This window comes from Squalius cephalus (assembly GCF_949319135.1).
Source record: "Squalius cephalus genome assembly, chromosome: 17".
NCBI lineage: Eukaryota > Metazoa > Chordata > Actinopteri > Cypriniformes > Leuciscidae > Squalius > Squalius cephalus.
The window spans coordinates 36,206,757-36,227,746 of record NC_137138.1 but is presented as its reverse complement, the minus strand read 5'-3'; the positions used below and the strand labels follow the sequence as shown (position 1 = coordinate 36,227,746).

General features: G+C 41.8%; 1 protein-coding gene across 1 annotated transcript in view; it reads right to left on the bottom strand.

Annotated features, from left to right (window-relative positions):
- The window catches only part of LOC307174523 (NACHT, LRR and PYD domains-containing protein 3-like), a gene marked incomplete at its 5' end in the record, with an annotated part of 54,587 nt that overhangs the window by 23,526 nt on the left and 10,071 nt on the right, over window positions 1–20,990 (bottom strand). The window lies entirely within an intron of this gene.

The window sequence follows — 20,990 nt, the reverse complement described above, 5'->3', positions numbered from 1 at the left end:
ATGTTCTTCCTTAAAATACATGGTGCATAAGTTAGTTCACCCCTATGTTAAATTCCCATAGAGGCAGGCAGATTTTTATTTTTAAGTATTTTTTTAAAAAATTTTTTAGGATACTATGCATCCTGATAAAATTCCCTTGGCCTTTGGAATTAAAATAGCCCCACATCATCACATAGCCTTCACCATACCTAGAGATTGGCATGGTTTTATTTCAGTTAGCCTAAAAGCTAGTTTGATTTGCATTGAGAGATGATCTTATGGAAAGTACCCCATTTTTTTCTCATTACTGTAATTCCGTAAATTACTACAGACTATTGACGCAAACTGCTAATTTTCATTTACCTTAAAGAATTATGTTCTAAAAAAATTAAATCATGTGAAAGAATGTCGCTCTTTTCTTTGAAGAAAATATTACTTTGTATGAAGTCACTGAAATTGTTCAAACTGTAAAGATGAAAGGTTTGTATTTTCTGTATTGGTGTTTGATGCTAGTGTTTTTACTCTCAGTGTGTTCTGAGTGACAGTGTGTGTTATCTCAGTGAGGGTTGTGCATAGAGTTTGGCTGCACTGAGCCTGTTTTGAGCCGTGTGTTAAGAGTTGTGTTGCTTGGAATGAGTTTTGCAAGTGATGTGAACTGTTTAGCTCAGGTGACTGTTGGTAGTGCAGACTGGAGTTAGAGTTTTGCACATGTAGCTCCAGTTGTGCTCACTGTTGTTTAGCAATCGAAAAAAACTGTAATGAAATCTGAGAGGTTCCTGTCCCTCCATTGACAGTCCACGCAACTACCACTTTCAAGCCCCAGAAAGGTACATCATTAAAGTACTCCATGCGACTCCAGTGGTTTAACATACATTTTAAACTATGCAAGTGCTGTGTTTTCAGCAAAAAAACATTTACCACTTAATTTATAAAATATTAATTTCCAACATGCGTTCATGAGATCATTACAACTTGTGCATGTTGTCAATGCGAGAGCAGATGTTGTTGTGTGATTGTGCATTGAAGATTAATATTTTGTAAATAAAGTTGAGTTCAAATTGTTGTAAAAAAAGTCGTAAAATTGAGGTCAAACCACTGGTGTCACAAACTGCTCCGAGACCCGAAGGTTGAGATCCAAATGCCGCTTTATTTGAAGCGTAATCCATAATCATAATCAGCACAAGCAGGGGTCAAACACAGGAAGGCAGAGGCAGTCCAAACAAACAAACAAATAAATAAACAAACAATCAAAACAGGCAGGGGTCAGAGGCAAAAGAGTAATCCAGGGAACAGGCAAGAAATCCAAAAACCAAGAGACATGAAACCAGGGAAAACGCTCGGAAATGCAGTGAAACAACATACAAAACTTCACAGTGAGTGAATGAGTGAACATGGTATAAATAGGCTGAGACTAACAGGGTGATGAGACACAGGTGAATGCAATCAGTGATGATGAGTCCGGGCAGTGAGTTCTGGGAAATGTAGTTGTGAGTGAAACATGATAGTCTGGTGTGGAGTGCCCTCTGGTGGTTCTCAAGGGCACTTCAGCTGGTGACCGTTACAACTGGAGTCACATGGATTACTTGTGATTTCCTTTATACCTTTCCGTGGCTTTGGAAGTGGTAGTTAAATAGGCTGTCGATCAAGGGACAGAAATCTCTTAGATTTCATTAAAAATAACTTCATTAAGTGTTCCGAAGATGAGCAAACCTCTTACTGGTTTGGAACAACATAAGGGTGAATAATTAATGACAGAATACAAATTTTTGGATGAATAAAGTCTTTAATTTACTTGGAAATCAGTAAATTTAAGTCTTAATCTTACCAAAATAGTTTCTTGTTTGAGTCTAAGATATTGAACTTTTTCCACCATAAACTTGCGGTATTTATAAAACACAAATTGTATTGATTGTAATTGGTCTGGTTTTGTGTTGTCTAGGGAACCAGCACTCCAGGAATTTTCGAGAAAGTTGGATCTGCACAGCCTTTCCTTCTCTGTGAAACAACTATGCACTGAACTTTACTGTTAGCAACTGGACACAACTGATCCACTCATATTCTGCAACTGTTTATCATCTGCTGAATGTTGTTGACTCATGCACTGCTGTACTGTTGCAAAGTCGAAGGTACTGAATCAACCTCACTGACATGTACAGGACTTGAGGTATTACAGACCATTTGCATAAGCAGCTTTCATATAATTCTGGTGACAGAATTGCCTATATTGTGCCTTCATCATTTATTTTAAAAGTTAACCTATGATGTAAAGGGGCTTGTTAGTTAATAAAAAACTAGTTTGTTAAAACAACTGTTTGCATTTAGCCTTTATTTTTAACTTTACAATGAACAGAATTCTACTATGAGAACAGAATTCTACTATGATCCCAGACTGAGGTTACAATTGAACTTTCTGGATTGTTTTGAAATAAAGGTTTGAAAGAGTAATATAGAGTGATGTTTATTTCAAAGAGTTTATTTTACAGTTCTTTAAAGTGGCAGATGCAGAACACTAATAAGAAAAACTGGTAACTCTTAGTGTTTTTATTTGTAAAAATGTGTTTTATCAACACCAGGATGGTGTAATATTTGACTCCTATAAGGTTGAGAAGATTGTGATTTCCATTTTTTAAAAAGTGTTAGGTCAACACCAGAACAGTGTAGAATTTTAACTGCACCCAGCTCTGTAACGGTGTTGTTGTTCTCTGCATTGGTGTTAATATTTTACTCTCTTAGTGTTCATATTGTAACACTGTGTCGGTGTTGCGAGAGGCAACACTTTTGAAAGTGTTGATCTAACACTTTGTGGGTGGTTCCCATATATACACTTTTAAGTGTTGAAATTAACTCTATTGGTGTTGATTTCCGGATTTCAAATTTACTGTTTGTTTTGATCTGTTTAAAGCTGTTATTGATGGTTGCAAGGCAAGTTTATTTATATAGCACATTTCATACACAATGGCAATTCAAGTACTTTACATAGAATAAATTAAAAGAATAAAAAGAAATAAGAATAATTAAAACAGTTTAGAAAAAAATAAAATAAAATACAGTACAGTACAAACAGTCGGACGAACAGCGGCACAGTGCTCATTCATTAAATGCACAGCTAAACAGAAGTGTTTTGAGTCTGGATTTGAATGTGACTAATGTAGGAGCGCATCTGATCTCTTCTGGAAGCTGGTTCCATCTGCGGCTGGCATAATAGCTAAAAACGGATTCACCATGGTATTTCTAGCTGATATGATCCTAATGATCTGAGTGATCTGTTGGGTTTATATTCAGTGAGCATATCTGCAATATATGGAGGTCCTAGGCCATTGAATGATTTATATACCAGTAATAATACTTTAAAATCAATCCTAAATCTAACTGGGAGCCTGCTAGCTATTACAGATTATAGGGTAAGATCCCAGTAATTCCATGGAAATAAAAAGGCTTCCTTTTACAGTACAGTTTCACTTTACTTACTGAGAATGTTCAACGTGATCTCATGAGAATACGTGTGTATTTTTACGTAAAGTGTAATTCTACCATACGTACATTTACTTACGTTTTATACACACAGAAACGTATAATACTGACGTATTTATAGCAATAAAATGTAAAATGTTTACGTATTAACAGCACAAAAACGTAAATTATTTACGCATGAACAACTCTACCGACGTACATATTTGTACGTATTCTTATTTATGCATATTAAAATCGTGGCATTAATGTTTTGGCTATTGCATTCAAATGTCTTATCAATTACGTTTTCAGTCGCATTTATGCAGTTTACTCAAGAAATAGACTAATAACATTTCGCTCTGTTCGTGCCTTCTGCTGCAAACTTGTTTCGGAGGATTAGCCTACATGCAGTTAAACAAGAATACACTTTAAAACCTTAAAAGTACCTTATTTAATCGTTTAACCATTTTAATATTTAGTTTATTTACAGTGAGACACAAAATGTGTTTTCTCCAATAGAACAATAATACACCAAAACCCAACATAAATTCACAAACGACATCAATTTTATTATACTTGATATAATGCAAATCTTTAGAATCCATACGTCTGCAAGAAAGAGATCCAAATTCAGCCCTTTATCCAGTGAGTGATCTTCATCTCCATTTCACAGGCTATCACAGCAGCGCAGTCCGTAACTGTCAAATCCCGCGCTTGTGATGAATTCAAATTCAAAAATTGCGCCCTCAAGAAGCGTTACGACATGTTTTACGGCAGTGATATCAAACGCTCATTGGCTCTCGCCTGTTCGTCTATGTTCGTCACAGATTGCGACATGCCGTATTTCAGTCGGTAAACTACATTTGAAATGGAGAAGCGCGCGCGCCTTCACACAGAGCGAAGTCGGATTAACATTTTCATGGATTAATAACTTAAATTCTGCTCTGTACCTCATTCAAAACTATTATATACTGAAAGAGAGGACTGTGACTGCAACACATCGTCATGTGAACGACTTTTGGTACCGATTTTGACATTTTTGCAATAAACTAGATGTACCGCATCGCGGTACAAAATATGACCGCCGCTCAGGCCTGCACTGGCTTTCCACAAAAATAAATGACGTGGAGTAATTTGGCTGTATTGCGTGTTTATGTATATACCTAAAAAAAGTAGTAGTATGTGCATGTCTGTCTGTGTGTGTGTGTGTGTGTGTGTGTGTGTGTGTATGTGTGTGTGTTTGTGTATGTGTGTGTCTGTGTGTGTGTGTGTGTGTGTGTGTCTGTGCGTGTATGTATGTGTGCGTACATGTGTGCGCGTGTGTGTTTGTGTGTGTGTGTCTGTGCATGTGGATTTGTATGTGTGTGTATGGGTGTGTGTCTGTGCGTGTGGATGTCAGTGTGTGTGCATGCTTGCGTTTGTTTGTATTCCTGCATGTGTGTGTGTGACAGTATCATCCTAAACCAGCAACCCTTCGCTCAACAGCACCATCTACAGGCCGATGAGTGTACAGTCACTAAATGTGCACATAAATGAATTTATTTTATACCCCCCCATGGATGAAATTCTACGAAACTTAGCAGAGGATACCCCCAGAGGATGTCAAGTTAATCATACACATGAAATATGGTGCAGTTCTGAACATCTCCACTGAAGATAGGGGCGATTAAAGCAGAATAATATTGCATTTTCATTTTTTATGGGAGGGGCGCAAATCACAAATGAGTGATTATGGGCTAGGTTGATGTGGGCCCATAAGAGCAACATACCATAAAAATTTCTTCATCCTCGGTGCCACGGTTCAGGTAGTTATTTAGGAAAAACTGCATTTTTTTGGGTTTGGGGGGGCCCAGCGCGGGGGGGGAGTGGCCCCCGGGGACCAAACGAAATTTTTCCGTAGAAGTCTAGTGGGGCTACATGCCCACCAAATTTCATGTTCCCCGGTGTTTCGGTGTCCCTGGTATCGTTGACGAAAAATTTACGGGGGCCCCAGCGCGGGGGGGGGGAGTGGCCCCCGGGGACCAAACGAAATTTTTCCGTAAAAGTCTAGTAGACCAACATACCATAAAAATTTCTTCATCCTCGGTGCCACGGTTCAGGTAGTTATTTAGGAAAAACTGCATTTTTTTGGGTTTGGGGGGGCCCAGCGCGGGGGGGGAGTGGCCCCCGGGGACCAAACGAAATTTTTCCTTAGAAGTCTAGTGGGGCTACATGCCCACCAAATTTCATGTTCCCCGGTGCTTCGGTGTCCCTGGTATCGTTGACGAAAAATTTACGGGGGCCCCAGAGCAGCTGGGGGAGTGGCCCCCGGGGACCAAATGAAATTTTTCCGTAAAAGTCTAGTAGACCAACATACCATAAAAATGTCTTCATCCTCGGTGCCACGGTTCAGGTAGTTATTTAGGAAAAACTGCATTTTTTGGGGTTTGGGGGGGCCCAGCGCGGGGGGGGGAGTGGCCCCCAGGGACCAAACGAAATTTTTCCTTAGAAGTCTAGTGGGGCTACATGCCCACCAAATTTCATGTTCCCCGGTGCTTCGGTGTCCCTGGTATCGTTGACGAAAAATTTACGGGGGCCCCAGTGCGGGGGGGGGGGGGGGGGGAGTGGCCCCCGGGGACCAAACGAAATTTTTCCGTAAAAGTCTAGTAGACCAACATACCATAAAAATTTCTTCATCCTCGGTGCCACGGTTCAGGTAGTTATTTAGGAAAAACTGCATTTTTTTGGGTTTGGGGGGGCCCAGCGCGGGGGGGGAGTGGCCCCCGGGGACCAAACGAAATTTTTCCGTAGAAGTCTAGTGGGGCTACATGCCCACCAAATTTCATGTTCCCCGGTGTTTCGGTGTCCCTGGTATCGTTGACGAAAAATTTACGGGGGCCCCAGCGCGGGGGGGGAAGTGGCCCCCGGGGACCAAACGAAATTTTTCCGTAAAAGTCTAGTAGACCAACATACCATAAAAATTTCTTCATCCTCGGTGCCACGGTTCAGGTAGTTATTTAGGAAAAACTGCATTTTTTGGGGTTTGGGGGGGCCCAGCGCGGGGGGGGAGTGGCCCCCGGGGACCAAACGAAATTTTTCCTTAGAAGTCTAGTGGGGCTACATGCCCACCAAATTTCATGTTCCCCGGTGCTTCGGTGTCCCTGGTATCGTTGACGAAAAATTCAGTAAGGTGACGAAAAAAAAAAAAAAAAAAAAACTTTGACAATCCCTATATGACCGCTTTCGCTAGCTACGCTAGCGGCGGTCATAATAAATTATTGTGATTAGCTGCTACACGTATGTTGTTTTTCTTCATAATTGTAGCCTATGTAGTTTTAAGAAATTGTTATGGGTAGATTTAGGGGTAGGAGTAGGATTAGCTGCTAAAAAAAATCTATATTGTTAATAAAATTGCCATTTCCCTACACTCTGTACGTTTTATCCTTTTTATATTCAGTATAAAATGGGTAACGTTATGTTTAGGTTGGGAGTATGGTTAAGGGATCTTCCATTTATCTATAAAATGCTAAAAGGTAAATTATACAGATATCTTAATGATATGAAAGATTCGTAAATATTTAACGTTTTGTAGTTGTAAAAACGTAATAATGTTACGTTTAATTGTTGCAGATACGTCCATATCATACGTTTCAGCATCTATCCAAAAAACGTACAAAACGAACATTTTCTATCTTTGAAAATTACGTATTAATACTACGTATTAACAATGAGACCAGGCTGGAATGTTTTAGTTAAGTTGCAGAACACACATGGTAAAAGTTTGTGATTTCAAAAATGTTTAAGCAGTAGCAAAGGATGTGGTAAGAGTCTGGTAATACAATGGAAATAAACAAGGCTTCCTTTTACAGTACAGTTGCATTTTAAATTGTCATGTTTTCCTTGGTAACGTTGCAGGACATACGAGGTAAAAAATTGTGACTATATGGAAAAGGGAATGATCTATATGGTACAATTCCGGTAATACCATGGAAATAAACAAGGCTTCATTTTACAGTATAGTTGCACTTTACTTACTGAGTAAATTGTAAAAACATCTGCAAGAACATACCCAGTATTTAAGATGTGCCATGACATTAGGGAAAACTGTTCCTGCGGGGTAGTTACCAGGTAAGTGTAAGGTAAATGATTTGATAAACCCTCTATAAATGGGTGTAATGAACAACAACTACGACAAGGTAATTTATTGGAAACTACCGTCTTAATTTCAAGATAGTAATAAATAAACATGGACTGTTACCAACATAACCCTAGGATAACTACAAACCTAACTTGAATTGATGGGTAATACTGGAGGTGTTTCTAAAAATTGGCTGCCTACATTCTGAGGAAGTACACAATTAAATCTGAGTTATTACCAACCTAAACAGGTAACAAGTACACAGTACTTTGTTGAGTTGATAATTAACAGTGGTTTTTTTTTTTTCCCTGGTAGTTTCTCTGTAATTGCATACTAATCACCTTAAGTAATTACACACTAAAATACTATAATTTACCATATGCTTACCAGGTAAATACTTAGTAATTAGTTTGTAGTTTCTCTGCATTTACATACTTGTTACCTGTGGTAATTACCAATAACCAACTATAACTTACCATATATTTACCTGGTAAATACCTAGTAATTAGTTTGTAGTTTCTCTGCATTTACATACTTGTTACCTGTGGTAATTACCAATAACCAACTATAACTTACCATATATTTACCAGGTAAATACCTAGTAATTAGGGGACTGTAAAAGGAAGGGTTACAGCCTACATGCCTACAACATTACTATTTGTAAGTGTACCCCAGTTTACACAAGAAAATAACTTTTACATAAAGTAAACACTTTGCTAAAGGCGGAGTCAAATAGCCAAAGTTCAGATACACAAAGCAGCACAGCACAGCTTATTTTAGCCAAGATGGTCACAGTTAGCCTAGCACAAAGTGCACCATGCGAACAAGGTTTTTATAAAATAAATACGCTTTCCCGTCTTCAACTGGATCTCTTCTGTGATCATAATCCTCATCTTCATCAGAAGAAAATCCATCAGGTTCAGAAACTCGCCTTTCATCCTCATGCTGCTCTCCAAAACCGCCGCAAGTACGTCTTTCAATATCAATGTCTTTGCCATTATCTCTCCTTGTCTTCTTCTTACTTTTGTTTGTTTTTTGTCATGTTTTTTTCACTGACTTTTTCTTTCGCAGACTTTTTTACTCTTTCTCTTGTTGTGTTGCTAGATTCTAATATGAAATCTTCTGATAAATCCCTTAAATTGGAACCTCTCCTAAATGATTTACATATCTCAAAAGTAACTGACAAAATTGAAATATCTATGGACGATCTTTTAGTTGCACGACTCCAGAAAGACCACGCCAGAGAACTTCATAAAGCTAAGAAAACGGAGAAGAGGAAGAAGAAGGACCCAACATCCACAGAACAAGCTGACATATCAAAGCCAACAGGTTGTGAGGATTTTAAGGCAGATGGAGAAATTGCATAAAAGATTACTTAGTATTGTAAGGGGAGTTATGTTAGAGAATCAGTTTAAATGTCCAAATTGTGAAATATCCTGTTTACAGGAGAAGTTTGAATCACTTGATACAAACTTGCCCTGTGTTAAAGGGGGGGTGAAATGCTATTTCATGCATACTGAGTTTTTTACACTGTTAAAGAGTTGGATTCCCATGCTAAACATGGACAAAGTTTCAAAAATTAAATTGTACGTTTGAAGGAGTATTTCAGTTCCAAAAATGCTCCTTCCGGTTTGTCACAAGTTTCGGAAAGTTTTTTTCGAGCATGGGCATGTGTGACGTCAGATGTAACGGAATTTCCTTATACGGGTCCTAAGGGCACTTCTGCCGGAAGAACCGCGGGCGCGCGCGCACTCGTAGACCAGAGCAAGAGAGCGAAAGCAGTACGCCCATCAAAGCGCTATGCTCGGCTTTAGGGAAGTCAATGTCACCAAAGAAGTGGGTTTTTGGTTGCCAGGGCAAGACAACCCTGCACAGATTCCCAAAGAACCCAGCGTTAAGGGAGCAGTGGATGGAGTTTGTTTTTTCAGAGCATCAACGGAGGTTGTGCAAGACTGTTTGTTCCCTGCATTTCGACGATGATTGTTTTATAAACAAAGCCCAGATCGACGGATTTGCAGATCGTCTAATGCTTAAGGATCGAGCAGTCACAATGATAAAGGTTCGCGGTCGTGCGTTGGAACCGGACGGTGAGTAAAACTGCTTCTATTGTCTCTGTGTGTTGTTAGCTCGGCGCGTTACCACACAGCTTTAGCTTCGCCCACACGGCCCGCCTCCAGCCGCTCGTTTTTTTCCGGAAAGACTCGGTACAGCCTATCTTTCTTTTATAAATATAATAAAACTAAAGACTTTTTGGAGATATGAAGGATGCAATACTACTCTATAGGTACTCAAGTTTAACAGGAGATTGAGTGAAAATGAGCATTTCACCCCCCCCTTTAATGTTTTATAGTTTAAATGTCTTTGCTTGCAAAAGAAGCTTGCAACGCTTGAAGCATGTTGCAAGCTTGCTTTGCAACCACAGTGTTTGTGGTTACCTTTGATCTCTCTGAGTGAGTTCAGGGGAACAACAGGTGTTAAGGCTATGCCTGCTTACTTGACCTTTTAGCACGGTTTAAGACAGGGGTCGGCAACCCAAAATGTTGAAAGAGCCATATTGGACCAAAAAAAACCAAAACAAATCTGTCTGGAGCCGCAAAAAATTAAAAGCCTTATATAAGCCTTATAATGAAGGCAACACACGCTGTAAGTGTCTATATTAGCTTTATTAGCCCACTAGTATCAAAATGATAAGTAGGCTACAAATACATAATAAGCATTCATGATTAAATGTTTATTTTCCCTGCAAGCGCATCCTGGAGAGAATGACGCACCACGTGACTACTCTGCTGTACGATCGTGCTTTAAGTTTAACTTTCATTATAATTTTAATGTATTATGTTTCGTTTTATTTATTCGTGTATTATTTTTACAACGTTGAAAAACTTTAACCCTTTCACACGTAAGTTTAAATTATTCTGACTGACCCCCCAGCGTGAGTTTTTCAAGGCGACCGTTATTTAGAATGTGTCACTTTATGGTTTCCATGGTGACGCGTCATTGCGTGTCACGTGACACACCGCAGCAACAACAGAGCTGAATGAATGATGATCTGCTTTTATGTCATTTTTCCTTTTTTATTCAAAATATTCACAAATTTGCTAGATATGACATGACATATCTGATATTCCGATTGCCAAATATATGCAAGTGGAAGTGTTTTGTTGTTTAAACACCTTTATAACGATCGCGTTATTTGAGCTGTATGCGCGATGGGCGCCGCCATCTTAGTTTGTGCAGCAGACGCAGTTCAGAGAATCAGATCTGTTGGATTTACAACACGTGAATTCATCCACTTCTCCCGAAATACATAAAAGTAAGTGGCAGGTGAACTGGGAGAAGAATAGAGTAAACTTTAAAGTTACTTACACAATGTGTATCTGATATGAATAAAACGTGTCTAATTATAATGGAAAGGATTATTATTGCCTCTTCCTTTAACATCAGTGTGTATTTTACAAACTCTAAATGTATTTTTAGTACTTATATGTCTGAAACCTAAAATAAACATTATGTGGTTGAAAACACTGAAAAGTTGTTGAGCAAACTAAAAAGACAGCTGAGCGCGCCTGTCTCTGGCTCAGCACCAGCCAATGCGCGAGAGCACATTTGAATTGAGCAGTTGATCACGTCATGCACTGACCGTTCTAATCACACCGATGTGATCATACGTGCGAAGTGTTTGTCATGTTTTTCCTCCTACAGAAATTATATTAAAACAAAAAATATTTTTTTCCATTTTCATATTTTTGAAAAAACTCCAGGGAGCCACTAGGGCGGCGCTTAAGAGCCGCATGCGGCTCTAGAGCCGCGGGTTGCCGACCCCCGGTTTAAGAAGATGGAAAGAGGCCTCCTCACAGTTAGAGATGAGGCGAGAAGCGAGTTGTGGTTTTAACACCTGCAGGCCAAGAAACGGTCAAAATGTATATTAAGCTTTTTAGCGTAGGTAGTGCAGATGAGATAACCAATACATGCATGCTTATTGCATAATAGCTTTAGGGTCATGGAAAATTCCAGACCAGATATTTTACCATTTTAAGAATTGCTTTAATGTAAGGGACAGCCCTAAAAGCCAAAGACGGCCCCTATCAAACCATATAAAAGGTTTTGTTTCCTGTTGTTCGGGGCCGCACTTTGAGGTGAAGACTTATACGCATTTCTGTTATCATTTCCTTTTTTTTTTTTAATTTATTGTCTTTGTATTGTTCTGAAACTTTTTAAATAAAACGAAACCAATTTTTGGTGATTCGAAAAACTTTTAAAATAAGTCTCAGAGTGATTTTTTCCCTAGAGATATCTTTACTTTGTTATAGTTTAGATATTAATACTAAGCAAAAGCCCAGTGAAACGGATCCCGGACTGAACTGGATCGGACACCGCCGAGGACCCTGAAGCCATTTCTAGCAACTTTAACCGGCAGGTAAGGGCAATCTTTGATTGTAATAGGTTATGGAGAATGTTGTAGATGGACTCAGATGTTACAGCGGTATAGAAACACAACACTCTCTCCATGTCAGCTTGGTATTTTCCTCACTGTGAGGAGATGGGAGGGTACTTAGGGATTTCAACTGCATCTATTGGTTGGTTTCACACAAAATGCAGACAGGCAAGCTAGCCCGCCAATCACGCAAGGTGAACGGTTATCTTGTCTTCCCTCTTGCTCTCTGTGTGAGTCACATACGATCTCGTGAGAATAAGGACGTTGAAGCAGAGAATCTATCGATTACGGCAAAATCAGAACCATTTATGTGTGCTGCACAATCGCGGAGATATTAATAGAAACATTTAGTAAACATCGAGTTGACGCGCCCCCGCGTCATCCGACCTCAGGGGGTTAAAGACTCAATACAACATGTTATAAAAAAGCTTGTATAAAAAGATATTTCTTAAGTCAACAAGCAATCGCTATTGCGAACATCAAGGGGAAGAGAGTTCCATAGGTGGGCTGCAGAATAACTAAAAGATCTGGCACCCATGGAAGTTAGTCGAATCAGAGGTACCACAAGAGAAATTGAAGATGAAGATCTGAGAGCATGTGAAGGAGTGTAAACATGGAGAAGTTGTGTAAGGTATTGGGGTGCAAGATTATGAAGTGCCTTATAAATAAGTAGCAAGATCTTGACTTCAACTCTATACTTTACTGGAAGCCAGTGCATTTGCTGAAGAACTGGAGAAATGTGCTCAGTAGACGGTGTTCTAGATAGAACACGTGCTGCAGAATTCTGAACCAACTGAAGCTTATGTAGCAATTTGGAGGGAACACCTGTGAGAAGAGCATTACAGTAGTCTATATGTGAAGTGACTAGTGCGTGAATGAGAACTGCAGTATTATTATTTGAAAGAAAGGGACGGAGGCGGTTAATATTACGCAAGTGGAAGCATGCAATCCGCGTGATATTATTAATTTGAGCTTCAAAGGATAGTGTGCTATCCATGATGACACCCAAACTTTTAACCTGTGAAGAAGGACAGATTGCAGTATTGTCAATGTACAAAGAAAGACAATTAGATTTAGACAAAACAGATCTAGTGCCAACAAGCAAAGCCACAGTTTTGTTGCCATTTAGCTTCAAGAAGTTAGCTGAAAGCCAATTTTTAATTTAAATTTCAGCTAAACAATACCCTTTCCTGTAGCTCAAACAGTAGAGCATTGGCGCTTGCAACGCCAAGGTCATGGGTTCAATTCCCAGGGAAAGCAAGAATTGTTAAGAATGTAAACGTGTGAACCTTGAAATGCAATGTAAGTCGCTTTGGATAAAAGCGTCTGCCAAATGCATAAATGTAAATGCAAATGTAGATGGTGTTGGAAAAGAACCAGTGGGTTTGGCAGACAGGTAAAGTTGGGTGTCATCCGCATAACAGTTGAAATTATTACCATATTTCCTTAAAATATAACCAAGAGGGAGCATATAAATAATGAAAAGAAGCGGGCCCAAGACAGAACCCTGGGGAACACCAGTGGTGATTGTAGATGTTCTTGATCGAAAACCTTTTAATTGAATATGCTGACTGCTTCCAGATATGACCTAAACCAAGACAGAGCAGAGCCAGTAATACCAACAGAAGCTAACCTGTCAAGAAGTATCTTATGTGAGACAGTATCAAAGGCAGCACTTCAGGTATGGTTAGAAGGACAAGTATGGTTAAAAGCCCAGAGTCAGCTGCCAACAGTAGATCATTGGTTATTCTGACAAGTGCAATCTCAGTGCTATGGTGGGGACGAAAGCCAGATTGAAATTGTTCATAGAAGTTATTATTGCAAAGATGTTCATGAATTTGAATTGCAATACACTTTTCCACTACCTTAGAGATAAATGGTAAATTTGAAATTATTGAAATTAATATACTGTGTGGAAAGCTGGTGTGGTTTAGAGGCTGCTGACGGAGAATGAGTATGGGAGAGTGGATGGTTAAGGGACACGTCTCTTGTTAAAGCAGAACTATGCAGCTTTGCCGATTTCTTCGCTGTTTTCTCGCTTTTTGCTTGCGGGTTTCTCTATAGATCTCCCCCTACAGCTTCGGAATAGATATTTGACAACACTGTCGTCAAAACTCGTTGGCGACTCTCCCCCCTCCCATCTTCTCCCGCTCGTCATGTGCATTTGTTTTCAAAGACCCCGGCAAACGCACAGAGACATGTCCACTGAGGTATGCATGATACACAGAAGGCTAGCATATAAATGTTTAGATAGTGTATGTGTGCAGTGCCGTAAAGCAATTCGTTACATCGCGAGACCTGATATCACTCGATACTTCCTGACGCTGAGGTTCGCCGGCCCAAAGTTGCAAGTGTGGTTTTTCCGCTCACAAGCGCTCGGGGGGTGCGAGATGACCACCATTCAACCCCAAAAAAGTCATATAACTATTCCAATGACTCCAAAGCTGTTCGGTTAAGGTAAAAAAGTTACTTAGTTCACCTTTAATGTAATCTAACAGGTGTTCTCATTTTGCAGTAAGTGAAGAGACAGGATAAAAACAGGGCTTTGAGAGAATGAAGAGAGCCATCTGGGGAGTGTGCTGTGCTGTGTCCTGCTGTGCCCAGAAGAAAAAATTGTTGGTTCTTTTTGTGATTGCAAAGCCTTCATACTTACTTTTTGTTTATGTTTATAAAGAAGCGTGTTAATAAAGAGACAAAATCTGTTGTACAGCGCTCTCAGACCCTGCCTCCCTCATTCCCAGACCGGGAAGAAAGTTTGTCATATACTGTTATGTTGTTGTGTTCGTGTTTTTGCCAGAAGGTTTGTTTTGTACACTGTAATGCAGGGGTGTCCAAACCTGTTCCTGGAGGGTCACTGTCCTGAAGAGTTTAGTTACAACCCTAATTAAACACACCTGAACAAACTAATCAAGCTCTTCAGGCGGACTAGAAACTTCCAGCCAAATGTGTTGGAGTTGGGCTGTGTTAAATTTCATATTTGTATGCCCTTTCCTCACTAACTTCCCTCCATCTCATTGACTCAGGTATATGTCAAATTTGTTTGATGTAGCATTCTGTATGTATATAGGTATTCTTGGGCAGTTTTAAATATTTTAAAGATAATTAATATTAGTTGTTTGGGGTGGAGGTAAATTAAAAGCAATCGTGTTGTTTACAGAAGACTCACTCCCTCTGTCAAAAGGGGTCAAGGGTCTGTCCATATAAACTTTTCTTGTCCACTTCACAAAGTTTAACACAATGCAAAATGGCAGCAGGGATTCCCCCAAGGGAAAGAGCTTAGGGAAGTTTGCGAGTGTGTGTCTAAAAGTGAAGTGTATTAGTTGGAGCTAAACTCAGCAGGATGTCGCCCTCCAGGAGCAGGATTGAACACTTCTGCTGTAATGGATTATAATACACATGTAAGATTAGGGCTGCACGATTAATCACAATTAACATGAAATCACGCTTGTATCGCCCTGAATGCACAGCTAGCCACGGTTTATCCATTAATATAAGTATTAGTAATAAAAACTCTTAAAACTTTTGAAACAATCTGATGAAGGTTAACCCTCTGGGGTCTAAGGTGTTTTTGGGGTCCTTGAGATGTTTTGACATGCCCTGACATTTGTGCTTTTTTCAGTTGCTTATAAACATATTAATGGCAAAGGTATAATTACACTCTATTTAGCACAAACAGGGCTACCATAATATGTGAGCAACATGTATGTACATGTTTGTATTTTTGAGAGAATATTGTTTATGCATGGTTATCAGGGACGTCACTAGGATTTGAAGACAGGGGGGGGCTTAGCCCCGGGTATTTGTAACTTGCGTTTATAGAAAATATTACAGTGAATTTTGAGTAAAAAACAAATGTATATGTTTAGCTGTATTTGTCTCTTCAACCCCATTACCATCTTCAACCCTGTTACCCTAGTCTCAACCCCGTCACACCTACATGAATAAGTTTATGAATAAGTAATTTAATGTTTGTTGAACTTAGTCAGAAATTTTTAGAGCAATTGTAAGAATACTGAAGTTAAGCCACATCTTTGAACAAAAATGATAGGGTTGCTGTCACAAAAAGTGCCCATTTCAGGCTTTAGTATAGCATAAGTGTAAAATTATATGTAAATTCAATTCAATTCGATTATTGTGATTTGATTTAATACTGACTCATTTGGATAAATATTAGGTACTCGTTAATTTTTCTCAAGAAAAAAAAACAACTCACCTAATGCTGTAAACATACAGAGAGCCCTATCAGCTGGTAGTATTATTTAAGGTTAAAAATAACTCAAATTAAATATAAAGCGTTTTTCTATTATTATAACAACTTTATTTAATGATATAAGTAAAACTATAATAAATATGTAATATAGAACACATATTTATCAAAATACTCTCTATAGCTCTTTTTTTTCTTGCCAACTACGTGCTATAGCCTATATTATGTTCATTAAATGGCTTTCCTAAGGTAAATGTGACATATAGGCCTAATTGTTCTCCAGCTATGTTATTGACCTCTTCACGCTGATTAAAAAAACACACTGATTGATCGATATTATGTATGAGGAATATACATTTCGGTAAGTTGTAGCCTACTACTGTATCTTTCAACAGTGTTCGTGTTTTTTTTTTTTACTAGTAGAGATGATCGGTTCACGTGCGCTAGGGATCTGTCACGTAACATTTACAAATGCCAAAACGGTATTTATTGTTTGAATTTCGTAATAAAATTGACAGAATCTGAGAGCTGAGATTCTTTTATATCATAAAGTAACCTGCTCTGTGTAGTCTGTCGGTCTCCGTGTCCTCTTTGCTTCGCGATTTTTCTGTGCGTGAGAAAATGGATGTGTGGCGTGAGAGCGTGTGAAAAGTGTGGTGAACGCGTGAGAGTTGGCAGCTCGACTCTTTGTACTTCTGTCCAACTTCCGACTTTTCGGCTATTTTTTTGTAGCTGGATATATATCATTTGTTGCGTCTAAATATGAATGAGGATACGGTTATTGATAAATCGAATTGTTATTGTTGTTCTTATTATCATTTAGGGGGGCTTAGGAACATTTTGGGGTAGCTTCAGCCCCCCCTAAAATAGGCCTAACGACGTCCCTGATGGTTATTGAAAAAACAAAGGCCTGAAATAAGGCCACAAAACACATACTAAATATGTGTCAACAAGACTTTTGAATAATGCATTGTGTTGCCTAGGGTTTTTTCTTCAAAATGATGTGAAAATCATCCTGCCTAATCATTCACATAAAACAATACATTGATTTAAATTTTGTAAGACACTTTTTGTTTGGAAAGGCAATATGCGAGTGGGCGTAAATGATCATGAATATTGAGTGGTTCACACCTGAGAAGACAACGACCGCATAATTAGCCTTTCATTCAGGTGTGTCACTGAGTGGCAGTTCAAGGAGGGGTATTATATATATATATATATATATATAATACCCCTCCTTGAACTGCCACCTTAACGTGGTGGAGGGGTTTGAGTACCCGAATGACCCTAAGAGCTATGTTGTCCGGGGCTATATGCCCCTGGTAGGGTCTCCCAAGGCAAACAGGTCCTAGGCGACGAGTCAGACTAAGAGTGGTTCAAAAAACCCTTATGAGTGACATTAAATCGAGGACCGTGACGTCGCCAGGTATTGCGCAGCCGGGGCCCCACCCTGGAGCCAGGCCCGGGGTTGGGGCTCGTATGCGAGCACCTGGTGGCCGGGCCTCTCCCCACGGGGTCCGGCCGGGCTCAGCCCGAAGAAGCGACGTGGGGCCGCCTTCCCGTGGGCTCACCACCTGAAGGAGGGACCGTAAGGGGCCGGTGCTGAGAGGATCGGGTGGCAGTCGAAGGCGGAGGCCTCGACAACCCGATGTCACCTCGCTGGCGGGGAAGGAGCCTGAGATTGTGCGTGAGGTTGAGAGGTTCTGACTAGAGATAGTCGGGATCACCTCTACGCACAGCTTGGGCTCTGGAACCACACTCCTTGAGAGAGGATGGACTCTTCACCACTCTGGAGTTGCCCATGGTGAGAGGCGGCGGGCTGGTGTGGGTTTGCTTATAGCCCCCCAGCTCAGCCGCCATGTGTTGGAGTTTACCCCGGTGAACGAGAGGGTCGTTTCCCTGCGCCTACAGGTCAGGGATAGGTCTCTCACTGTCATGTGTGCCTACGGGCCCTCTGGGAGGGGTGCTGGAAAGTGCTCCGACTGGGGACTCCGTCGTTCTACTGGGGGACTTCAATGCCCATGTGGGCAACGACAGTGACACCTGGAGGGGCGTGATTGGGAGGAACGGCCCCACGATCAGAACCCGAGCGGTGTTCAGTTATTGGACTTCTGTGCTAGTTACAGTTTGTCCATAACGAACACCATGTTCAAGCATAAGGGTGTCCATCAATGCACGTGGCACCAGGACACCCTAGGTCGTAGGTCGATGATCGACTTTGTGGTCGTTTCATCTGACCTGCGGCCGTATGTCTTGGACACTCGGGTAAAGAGAGGGGCGGAGCTGTCAACTGATCACCACCTGGTGGTGAGTTGGATCCAATGGCGGGGGAGGAAGCTGGACAGACTCGGCAGACCCAAGCGTACTGTAAGGGTCTGCTGGGAACGTTTGGCAGAGTCTCCTCAACTCCCACCTCCGGCGGAGCTTCGACCAGATCCCGAGGGAGGCTGGAGATATGGAGTCCGAGTGGACCATGTTCTCCACCTCCATTGTCGAAGCGGCCGCTCGGAGCTGTGGCCGTAAGGTCTCCGGTGCCTGTCGAGGCGTCAATCCCCGAACCCGGTGGTGGACTACGGAAATAAAGGATGGCGTCAAGCTGAAGAAGGAGTCCTATCAGGCCTGGTTGGCTTGTGGGACTCCTGAGGCAGCTGATGGGTACCGGCAGGCAAAGCGAACTGCAGCCCAGGTGGTTGTGGAGGCAAAAACTCGGGCCTGGGAGGAGTTCGGTGAGGCCATGGAGAAGGACTATCGGCTGGCCTCGAAGAGATTCTGGTAAACCGTCCGGCGCCTCAGGAGAGGGAAGCAGTGCCCTACCAACGCTGTCTACAGTAGAGGTGGGGAGCTGTTGACCTCAACTGGGGATGTCGTTGGACGGTGGAAGGAATACTTCGAGGATCTCCTCAATCCCGCCGTCACGTCTTCCATTGAGGAAGCAGAGGCTGAGGGCTCAGAGGTGGACTCGTCCATCACCCAAGCTGAAGTCACAGAGGTAGTCAAGAAACTCCTCAGTGGCAAGGCACCGGGGGTGGATGAGATCTGCCCTGAGTACCTCAAGTCTCTGGATGTTGTGGGGCTGTCTTGGCTGACACGCCTCTGCAGCATCGCATGGCGGTCGGGGACAGTGCCTCTGGGATGGCAGACCGGGGTGGTGGTCCCTCTTTTTAAGAAGGGGGACTGGAGGGTGTGTTCCAACTACAGGGGGATCACACTTCTCAGCCTCCCTGGGAGAGTCTATGCCAGGGTACTGGAGAGGAGAATACGGCCGATAGTAGAACCTCGGATTCAGGAGGAACCGTGTGGTTTTCGTCCAGGCCGTGGAACACTGGACCAGCTCTATACCCTCTACAGGGTGCTGGAGGGTTCATGGGAGTTTGCCAAACCAGTCCACATGTGCTTTGTGGATTTGGAGAAGGCATTCGACTGTGTCCCTCGCGGCGGCCTGTGGAGGGTGCTCCGGGAGTATGGGGTCCGGGGTCCTTTGCTAAGGACTGTCCGGTCCCTGTACGACCGAAGCAGGAGCTTGGTTCGCATTGCCGGTAAGTAAGTCAGACTTGTTCCCGGTGCATGTTGGACTCCGGCAGGCCTGCCCTTTGTCGCCGGTTCTGTTCATAATTTTTATGGACAGAATTTCTAGGCGCAGCCAGGGGCCGGAGGGTGTCAGGTTTGGTGACAACACGATTTCGTCTCTGCTCTTTGCGGATGATGTTGTCGTGTTGGCCTCATCAAACCAGGACCTTCAGCATGCACTGGGACGGTTTGCAGAGTGTGAAGCGGCTGGGATGAGAATCAGCACCTCCAAATCCGAGGCCATGGTCCTCAGTCGGAAAAGGGTGGCTTGCCCACTTCAGGTTGGTGGAGAGTTCCTGCCTCAAGTGGAGGAGTTTAAGTATCTTGGGGTTTTGTTCACGAGTGAGGGAAGGATGGAACGGGAGATTGACAGACGGATCGGTGCAGCTTCTGCAGTAATGCGGTCGATGTACCGGTCTGTCGTGGTGAAGAAAGAGCTGAGCCGCAAGGTGAAGCTCTCGATTTACCGGTCAATCTACGTTCCTACTCTCACCTATGGTCATGAGCTGTGGGTCATGACCGAAAGGACAAGATCCTGGATACAGGCAGCCGAAATGAGCTTTCTCCGCAAGGTGGCTGGGCGATCCCTTAGAGATAGGGTGAGAAGCTCAGTCACTCGGGAGGAGCTCAGAGTAGAGCCGCTGCTCCTCCACATCGAGAGGGTCAGCTGAGGTGGCTCGGGCATCTGTTCCGGATACCTCCTGGACGCCTTCCCGGGAAGGTGTTCCGGGCGCGTCCCACTGGGAGGAGACCCCGGGGAAGACCTAGGACACGCTGGAGAGACTATGTCTCCCGGCTGGCCTGGGAACGCCTCAGTGTCCCCCTGGAAGAGCTGGAGGAAGTGTCTAGGGAGAGGGAAGTCTGGGCATCTCTGCTTAGACTGCTGCCCCCACGACCCGGCCCCGGATAAGCGGAAGAAGATGGATGGATGGATGGATGGATGGATATATAAAATATAAAATTGGTTCACAGTTGGAAACACAGTTGTTGTTTTTTTCACAAATTGTGCTTGCAAATTGTATAATACCCAAGGTAACATTTTCTAGTAATTGTGCAGTTAATTGTTCTCATACTGTATTTTCAAGTTTTGTAATATATTCTCTACCCAAATGTGTCACTAATAAAGCACAATAAAAATAATTTAAAGAGAAGGCTTATATTGACCTTTTAAGATTTTGTTCTATCCTTGTATATATGTTTTTTGCTATTTTAACCATTTAAATTTTAAAAATATT